The sequence below is a fragment of the Pangasianodon hypophthalmus genome (assembly GCF_027358585.1).
Source record: "Pangasianodon hypophthalmus isolate fPanHyp1 chromosome 9 unlocalized genomic scaffold, fPanHyp1.pri SUPER_9_unloc_2, whole genome shotgun sequence".
Lineage (NCBI taxonomy): Eukaryota > Metazoa > Chordata > Actinopteri > Siluriformes > Pangasiidae > Pangasianodon > Pangasianodon hypophthalmus.
In genome coordinates, this window is record NW_026514201.1 from 5406 (window position 1) to 12626 (window position 7221).

Here is a 7221-nt window from a genome sequence, read left to right on the forward strand (position 1 = left end):
GATGTGCTGAGATCTTCCTGTTTGTGCAATGGACTCTCCCAGCACGTTTCTATTATAGTGGGACAGGACCATCATCTCTTCAGTGCTCCCTAAGTAATATTTTTCAGCTAGTTAATAGATTTACTGTTAAATGGCTGATTAACCAAAAGTTATTTAAGCATGTTTTAATGTTGTAAACTGTCTGTTTGCAACTGCAACCTCATGTTAACTAAAAACTAAGCTAAAGAGTTAACCGTTACCTCAAGATGGAAGCTAGTGTAGTTTAATTAAATACTTCTGAGAGAAAAAGTTGACTTTTCAACAACATCATATATATCAATCTTTTGCTGTTATCGTGGTTAAAAAGACTTTAAAATTAGTTATGGATCAGCTTCCGTCATCCACCATTGTTTTGTCGCAGTTCTGGGATTTCAAGCATCCTCGATATCAAGAACGCATTCGGGTAATTTCATGCGTCCTCTGTACTTGCATCCTTGAGTATTGGAATTAAACTTTGGCGGTGGATGATGACATAGAACAAGTACACAAAGACGCAAGATCGCATAAGATCGCATATTGAGAAATGGCTGAAGTCTTACTGATAGAGCTGTGAGAAGGCTGCATGAAATATTTTCCTAGCACAACTCTCTATATATACATATATATACATACATATGTATGTATGTATATATTACCTATCTGCATCACTGCCCTTACTGCTCTGCAGAATAAACCAGATAAACCAGGTAGACAGTGTCAGTGAAAGTAAAAAAAAGGAAAATAAACCATTTCAGGAGTAAAAACACAGTGAATCTAAATCTAAAGCTATAAAATATAAACACACTGAAGTGACACTAGATGCAGAAGAGTTTTGTGGGTTTGTACTGAAGGTTTAATGTACACAGGTTCTGTTAGGACTTGATACCGTGACTATTTCCTGTAAGTGAACTCTGTACTGATACAGGGTTTGATTTAACACACCGATGTAGGAGTGAAGTAAACGTGTGTCCTGCTGTAATCTGGAGAAGGAGACATGACCTCTAACATGAGAGGGTCTGGAAAACAGGACTTAAAGAAAGACGAGAGGTGAGTTACTTTTCCATTCACCAGCAATAAATACACACCGTCTCATAGGAACAGATCTGTATCTCTAAACACTCACTAGTTAACAGAGGAACTAAACTCTGCTTCAAGGTGTTTAATAGCAGTGAATATATATCTGATCTGATGTAAGAACAGTTTAGAGAAATCATTCACTGAGAGAAGAGTAAAAAGGACTGTGTAATGTGTAGCATAAGATCAGCATAGCTTTGAGTCAGTGAACTCTACAGGCTTTGAGACCCAGCTGAGTCAGTTAGCTGTGATTGGGACTCCTGACATCAGAGTAATTCCTGAGGTATGAGGTGAGTCTCCTGTTTGAATAAGTGTGCAGACTGTAGCTGAATTAAAAAGATGGAATTATTAGTGTTTAATGATGAACACATTGTGTAACAGTGCTGAGACAGCAGAGTATTAATTATTGCTGATATTTCTGTTGTAACTCTAGAATGATGGAGGGAAAGAGATCAGACTCACCAGAACCCAGCTGTGTGTCCATGAAGAGTGACACGTCAATGGAACATCCAATACTCTTCAGAGACCGAGACCGTTCTCCTGATGTGAGGTCAGTATAGTGAGGTGTTTTACGGCAGTGTTCCACCTGATCAAACTCACTCGTCTCATTATGAAGCCCTCCATGAGCTTTATCAGGTGTTGAAGCAGTAAAACACTCCATATTCAAGGTGTGTGTCTTTTTAACATGTCTTAACTTTAACTTTAACTAATAATGACAATTTATAGCTTTATCAATGTGCAGCAGTATTATGGGTAATCAGACAGAATTTCAGTTGTAACTGTGGTAACAGAAGGAGACTTTTCTATTTTCATAAAATAAAAGCATCTCTCACTGTGTAACATTATGATATTTAGATCTGTTACCATGTGTTTCTAACCAGGAGCTGGAACACAAAGTCATCACTCTGATAAAGAATGAGCTGAAGAGGTTTAGGAAGCTCCTGAGTCCAGATTACCCAGCATGCACTGAGAGGGAGGTGGAGGATGAGGAGGATCTGCACAGTGTCAGAGAGGGAGCGCTGAAGATCACACTGCTCGTCCTGAAGAACATGAACCACACAGATCTCGCTAACACACAGCACAACAGTAAGAGCTCTGAGTCATGGCTTTATTCCATCAGGTTCACTTTAGAGAGAGGAAATTGTTTTAGATATTAACACTTTTAGTTTTAAGTTTGATTTTAGTATCATGTACATCTGGTGCTTTTCTGTTCTGTTCGTGGTCCAGCTTGTGGTTACTCTGTACAATGGTCCATTAAGAGCTCTGGACCTTCAGTTTAACACTGGTCCATAGTTAACACAATGATGTGTCATTCTTTAATAAATACTGACTGCTGTGGTATAAAAGGAATAAAATTCATATGAGCTGTAATAGGAGATTACTCAACTTCAGGGAAGCAGCTGTAACTCCACTTCATCACACCACCACATCACTCAGTATTTTACTGTAAAAGAAACACACAGTGTCAATTACTTACTTATCAGATTAAGAGTAATTTAAGATAAGTCTTTACATCTGTTTTTATTTTAAAATCAGTCTTTACTTCTGTCTTCCTGATGAATACACTTATGTTGTCAGCAGATATTAGAATTTTTTGATAAAAATGGGCTGGTGTGTGAGAACAATTTAATAGGTCATAAAGGGCTTTTTATGTTTCACTGAGAACATAAGTTAGGGAGGTACAGGAGTTTATTCCTTTGTTTACTACATTAAAAGTGTTAATTCCTTCATTGATTAGAGACTCTGGTGCCTGAGTGTCAGGAAAAAACTCAAATCCAACCTGGGAGAGAAGTTTAAAAGTATTAATGAAGGAATCTCACAGCATGGAAGCTCAGGACTTCTGAATGAGATCTACACAGAGCTCTACATCACAGAGGGTTGGAGTGGAGACGTCAATAATGAACATGAGGTGAGACAGATTGAGACAGCGTCCAGGAGACCAGCAACACAGGAGACACCCATCAAATGTAATGACCTCTTTAAAGACAAGTCCATCGGAACTGTGCTGACTAAAGGAGTTGCTGGAATTGGAAAAACAGTCTCTGTGCAGAAGTTCATTCTGGACTGGGCTGAAGGAAAAGCAAATCAGGACGTCTTCTTCATGTTTCCACTTCCCTTTAGAGAGCTGAATTTGATGAAGCAGCAAAATCTCAGTCTGATGAATCTTCTTCATCACTTTTTCCCAGAAATGAGAAAACTACAATTAATAGACTGCGACTCCTACAAAGTGGTGTTGATCTTTGATGGTCTGGATGAGTGTCGACTTTCTCTAAATTTCCAGAGCAATGAGAGATTGTGTGATGTGACAGAGTCAGCCTCAGTGGATGTGCTGCTGACAAACCTCATCAAGGGGAATCTGCTTCCCTCTGCTCTCCTCTGGATAACCTCTCGACCAAGAGCAGCCAATCAGATCCCTCCTGAGTGTGTAGACCAGGTAACAGAGGTGCGAGGCTTCAGTGATCCTCAGAAAGAGGAGTACTTAAGGAAGAGGATCAGTGGTCAGAACCTGGCCCATAAAATCATCACACACATGAAGTCTTCAAGAAGCCTCTACATCATGTGCCACATCCCAGTCTTCTGCTGGATTTCAGCCACTGTTCTAGAGAGAATGTTGGGTGAAGCAGAGAGTGGAGAGATACCCATGACTTTGACTCAAATGTTCACACACTTCCTGATCTTCCAGATCAAACACAAGGATCAAAAGTACCATCAGAAATGTGACCCTGATCCTCAACAGACCAGAGAGAGTACCCTGGCACTGGGAAAACTGGCTTTCCAACAGCTGGAGAAAGAAAACCTGATCTTCTATGAGGAAGACCTGAGAGAGTGTGGCATTGATGCCAGAGAAGTGTCAGTGTACTCAGGAGTGTGTACCCAAATCTTCAGAGAGGAGTTTGGGCTTCACCTGGGGAAGGTGTTCAGCTTTGTGCATCTGAGTGTTCAGGAGTTTCTGGCTGCTTTATATGCATTTCTTTGCTTCACCAGCAGAAATGTAACAGAAGAACAAATCACTGATATGTCTGATCTTTTCAGAAAGTCAAACTTGTCTGATTTCCTCAGGAGCGCAGTGGACAAGGCCTTACAGAGTGAGAATGCACAGCTGGACCTGTTCCTCCGCTTCCTTCTGGGTGTCTCACTGGAGTCCAATCAGACTCTCTTATGAGGCTTAATGCCACAGACAGGAAGCAGCTCTCACAGTGAACAGGAAACAGTTGAGTACATCAAGGAGAAGATCAGGGAGAATCCATCTCCAGATAAATCCATCAACCTGTTCCACTGTCTGAATGAACTGAATGATCATTCTCTAGTGCAGGAAGTACAAACTTACCTGAACAGAGGAGATTACAGTCGTCTCAGTGGAAGCAGACTCTCTCCTGCTCAGTGGTCAGCTCTGGTGTTTGTGTTACTGAACTCAGAACAGGAGCTGAATGAGTTTGATTTGAGTCAATATGACCGATCAGAGGAATGTCTTCTGAGGCTGCTGCTCCAGAAAAGCAGAGTGAGTCTTTTAATTTATAAATGTATTACTGCATGGTTTGTTATTTTAATGTAACAGTGAATTGCTCTGTTTGGTTTAATGCTTGTTAGTAGTTACTCTAATCATCTTCAAATAAACATGTTACACTAACAAAACATATTTTACATTAATACATTATGTCTGCACTGAGGACTGGGCAAAATCTTATATCACAATATCGATAATTTCATATCTTGAAATTTTAAATGTATATCACAATACATTGTGTCTTCTGTAAACTGATGAAAAAATTGTCTATATAAAATAATTGCATGCTTTCAAGAAGTAAACTGCTAAAGACCCACCTCTTCTATTAACACTTAACTAACCCATAACTTTTTCCCCACTAAAAAAAAAACTGAACTAAACACCAGTGAAAGGCACTTTTTATTTTCTCTTTTTTTGACATTGAAGAGAACTATCACAAATAAGAACACGAAAAAAACATAATATGAATATGAAATATAAAAAAATAAATGTTAAAACACTCTATTCACCTTCATGTGCCTTTTTAGTGCAAGTTCCTCATCTTCTGTTCTGTGTGACACAGTGTTGAGGGGAGTTTCACTCTGTCCTGCAACCCTATCCCCTACCAACTTCCCACACAAGTGACACCAACAGCATCTTTTCTAACTGCACATGCAAAATAACACACTTGGAGGAAAGCGGTATCTGCCCACTTCCATATGCATGAGCTCACAGACACCCATGATCAGTTAGTATAACTGTGATTGATAGGGGAGAGAGAGTATGCCACCCCTCCCTCCCTGAGAGCATGGACTCACTTGCTCACTTGGACTCCTGGCCACTGATGGCTGTGGCATCATCGGTAGTTGAACTCAAGATCTCTGGAAAATAGGATGAACGGTCTTCTGTTGCGTCACTCAGGAGCCTTTTTTCTTGTCACAGCACACTGCTAGTAGCTCCTAGTGCTGACCTTAGTGACATAAAAAAGCTGCCAAAAAGTAGCTTTTGCAACATTGCTGATACAGAGGATATAGGAAAATATTTATCAATAGACATTATTCTATATTCTTGTCCTATGGTATATATCACCAAATTGCACAGCTTATCTGCACGGAGGGACACATGGGAGAGAGAATAAGGATGCTTTCACATCTACCTTGTTTGGTTTGGACAGATCAAACTTTCTCTTTAGTTTGGATCAGTTTGGACGTATGTGAACACTCCACCTGTACTCGGGTCCACACCAAACACCTGAACCAGTGTCTCTGTAAAATCGGAGGTCTCAAGGTGACAGATTTATAACTGTACAAGCACAGAGAACAACTGTTGTAATGTCTCTGTAAATTCAACATATAACTCACTGTAAAGTACGACTGGTATTGGAATGTTATTAACTGGTAGTGTACAGTTCTATAATTCTTTATTTTCTGTAATAAAATGCACTATATCTGCAGTGTTGGTTGTAGAAGCTTGAACACAGATCAGAGTGCTGGACTGGAGAATCCACACTGTACACTGGAGATACTGAGGTATCTGATATATTTTCATTGTTGTGTGTGTGAGATGGAGAGTAAATGTACTGTATATAAAGATTTTGTGTAGTTCATGTTTTCAATGCTAAAACTGAGTGTGTTAAGTGTGAGAAGGTTTTCTTTCTTGCAGGATGTGGGGCTGCAGTATTACAGATGAAGGTTGTGCTGCTCTGGCTTCAGCTCTGAGGTCAAACTCCTCATCACACCTGAGAGAACTGGATCTGAAATATAATAATCCAGGAGAATCAGGAGTGAAGCTGCTCTCTGATCTACTGAAGGATCCACACTGTAAACTGGAGACACTACAGTGAGTTACTGACTTACTGTCTCTTTACTGTACTGTATGATATTGAATAATATTCACTGTGTACTATATAATATTTTCTCTTTGTGTGTGTGTGTGTGTGTGTGTGTGTGTTGGTGTTTATGCTGGTGTTGTTTGTTTACACTGATGCTCTTCTCTGTCTTTCAGCATTAAGTATGATAAACTTACCAGGACTGGCGTATGACAGGAGTCTCACCTCAAACCTCTTTTCCAGGATAAAGCAGTTTTGGTGAAGTGTTAGAACCCATCTCACATTTCCAGCAGTTTGGGAGCTGAATCATTCATATTCAGATGTAGAAGTTCCATAACAATAACCGTGAATGATCACATCCTTTTATCCACTCAGCTACAAGTTACTTCAGGCTTTAATAACATATTTTACAATCCAAAGTCAAATCCTTCAGCATCTACACACAACACAGAGATATCATCACATCATCACACTGATTACACAAATATTACACAACATCCATGTGTTGTAGCTGTTTATAGCTTATTTTTAGCTCCACATTTTTATCTTACATTTATTTCTCCACAGATGATTGATTCACAGTTGTGATATTGATTTAATCCTTTTTTATTTAAAAAAAAATCTTCCTTGTTTGCTAATGTTAAAAATAAAGATATTTAGATTTTTTAACTAAAAACCTGTAACTGAAAACATTTAACTATATGCACTGTATGTATTCCTGTCATTTAATACAGTTTTGTATATATGTTGTATATATGTCATTTACTCTATGTGTAGCGCAAAAACACAATGGAGATTTATTTTTAGATCTTCGCTC

General features: G+C 39.1%; 2 long non-coding RNA genes and 1 pseudogene across 2 annotated transcripts; all 3 read left to right on the forward strand.

Moving 5' to 3' along the window:
- The first annotated feature begins 754 nt into the window (after positions 1 to 754).
- LOC128317912 (uncharacterized) lies at positions 755 to 1642 on the forward strand. Its single transcript, XR_008301324.1, has 3 exons — positions 755 to 786; positions 969 to 1065; positions 1526 to 1642. It is a non-coding gene; the product is annotated as an uncharacterized LOC128317912 (long non-coding RNA).
- Positions 1643 to 1841: 199 nt separating this feature from the next.
- LOC128317910 (NLR family CARD domain-containing protein 3-like) lies at positions 1842 to 5221 on the forward strand (annotated as a pseudogene).
- An 842-nt stretch (positions 5222 to 6063) lies between these two features.
- Positions 6064 to 6885, forward strand: LOC128317911 (uncharacterized). The gene is made up of 3 exons (XR_008301323.1): positions 6064 to 6105; positions 6239 to 6415; positions 6581 to 6885. It is a non-coding gene; the product is annotated as an uncharacterized LOC128317911 (long non-coding RNA).
- The last annotated feature ends 336 nt before the right edge of the window (positions 6886 to 7221 follow it).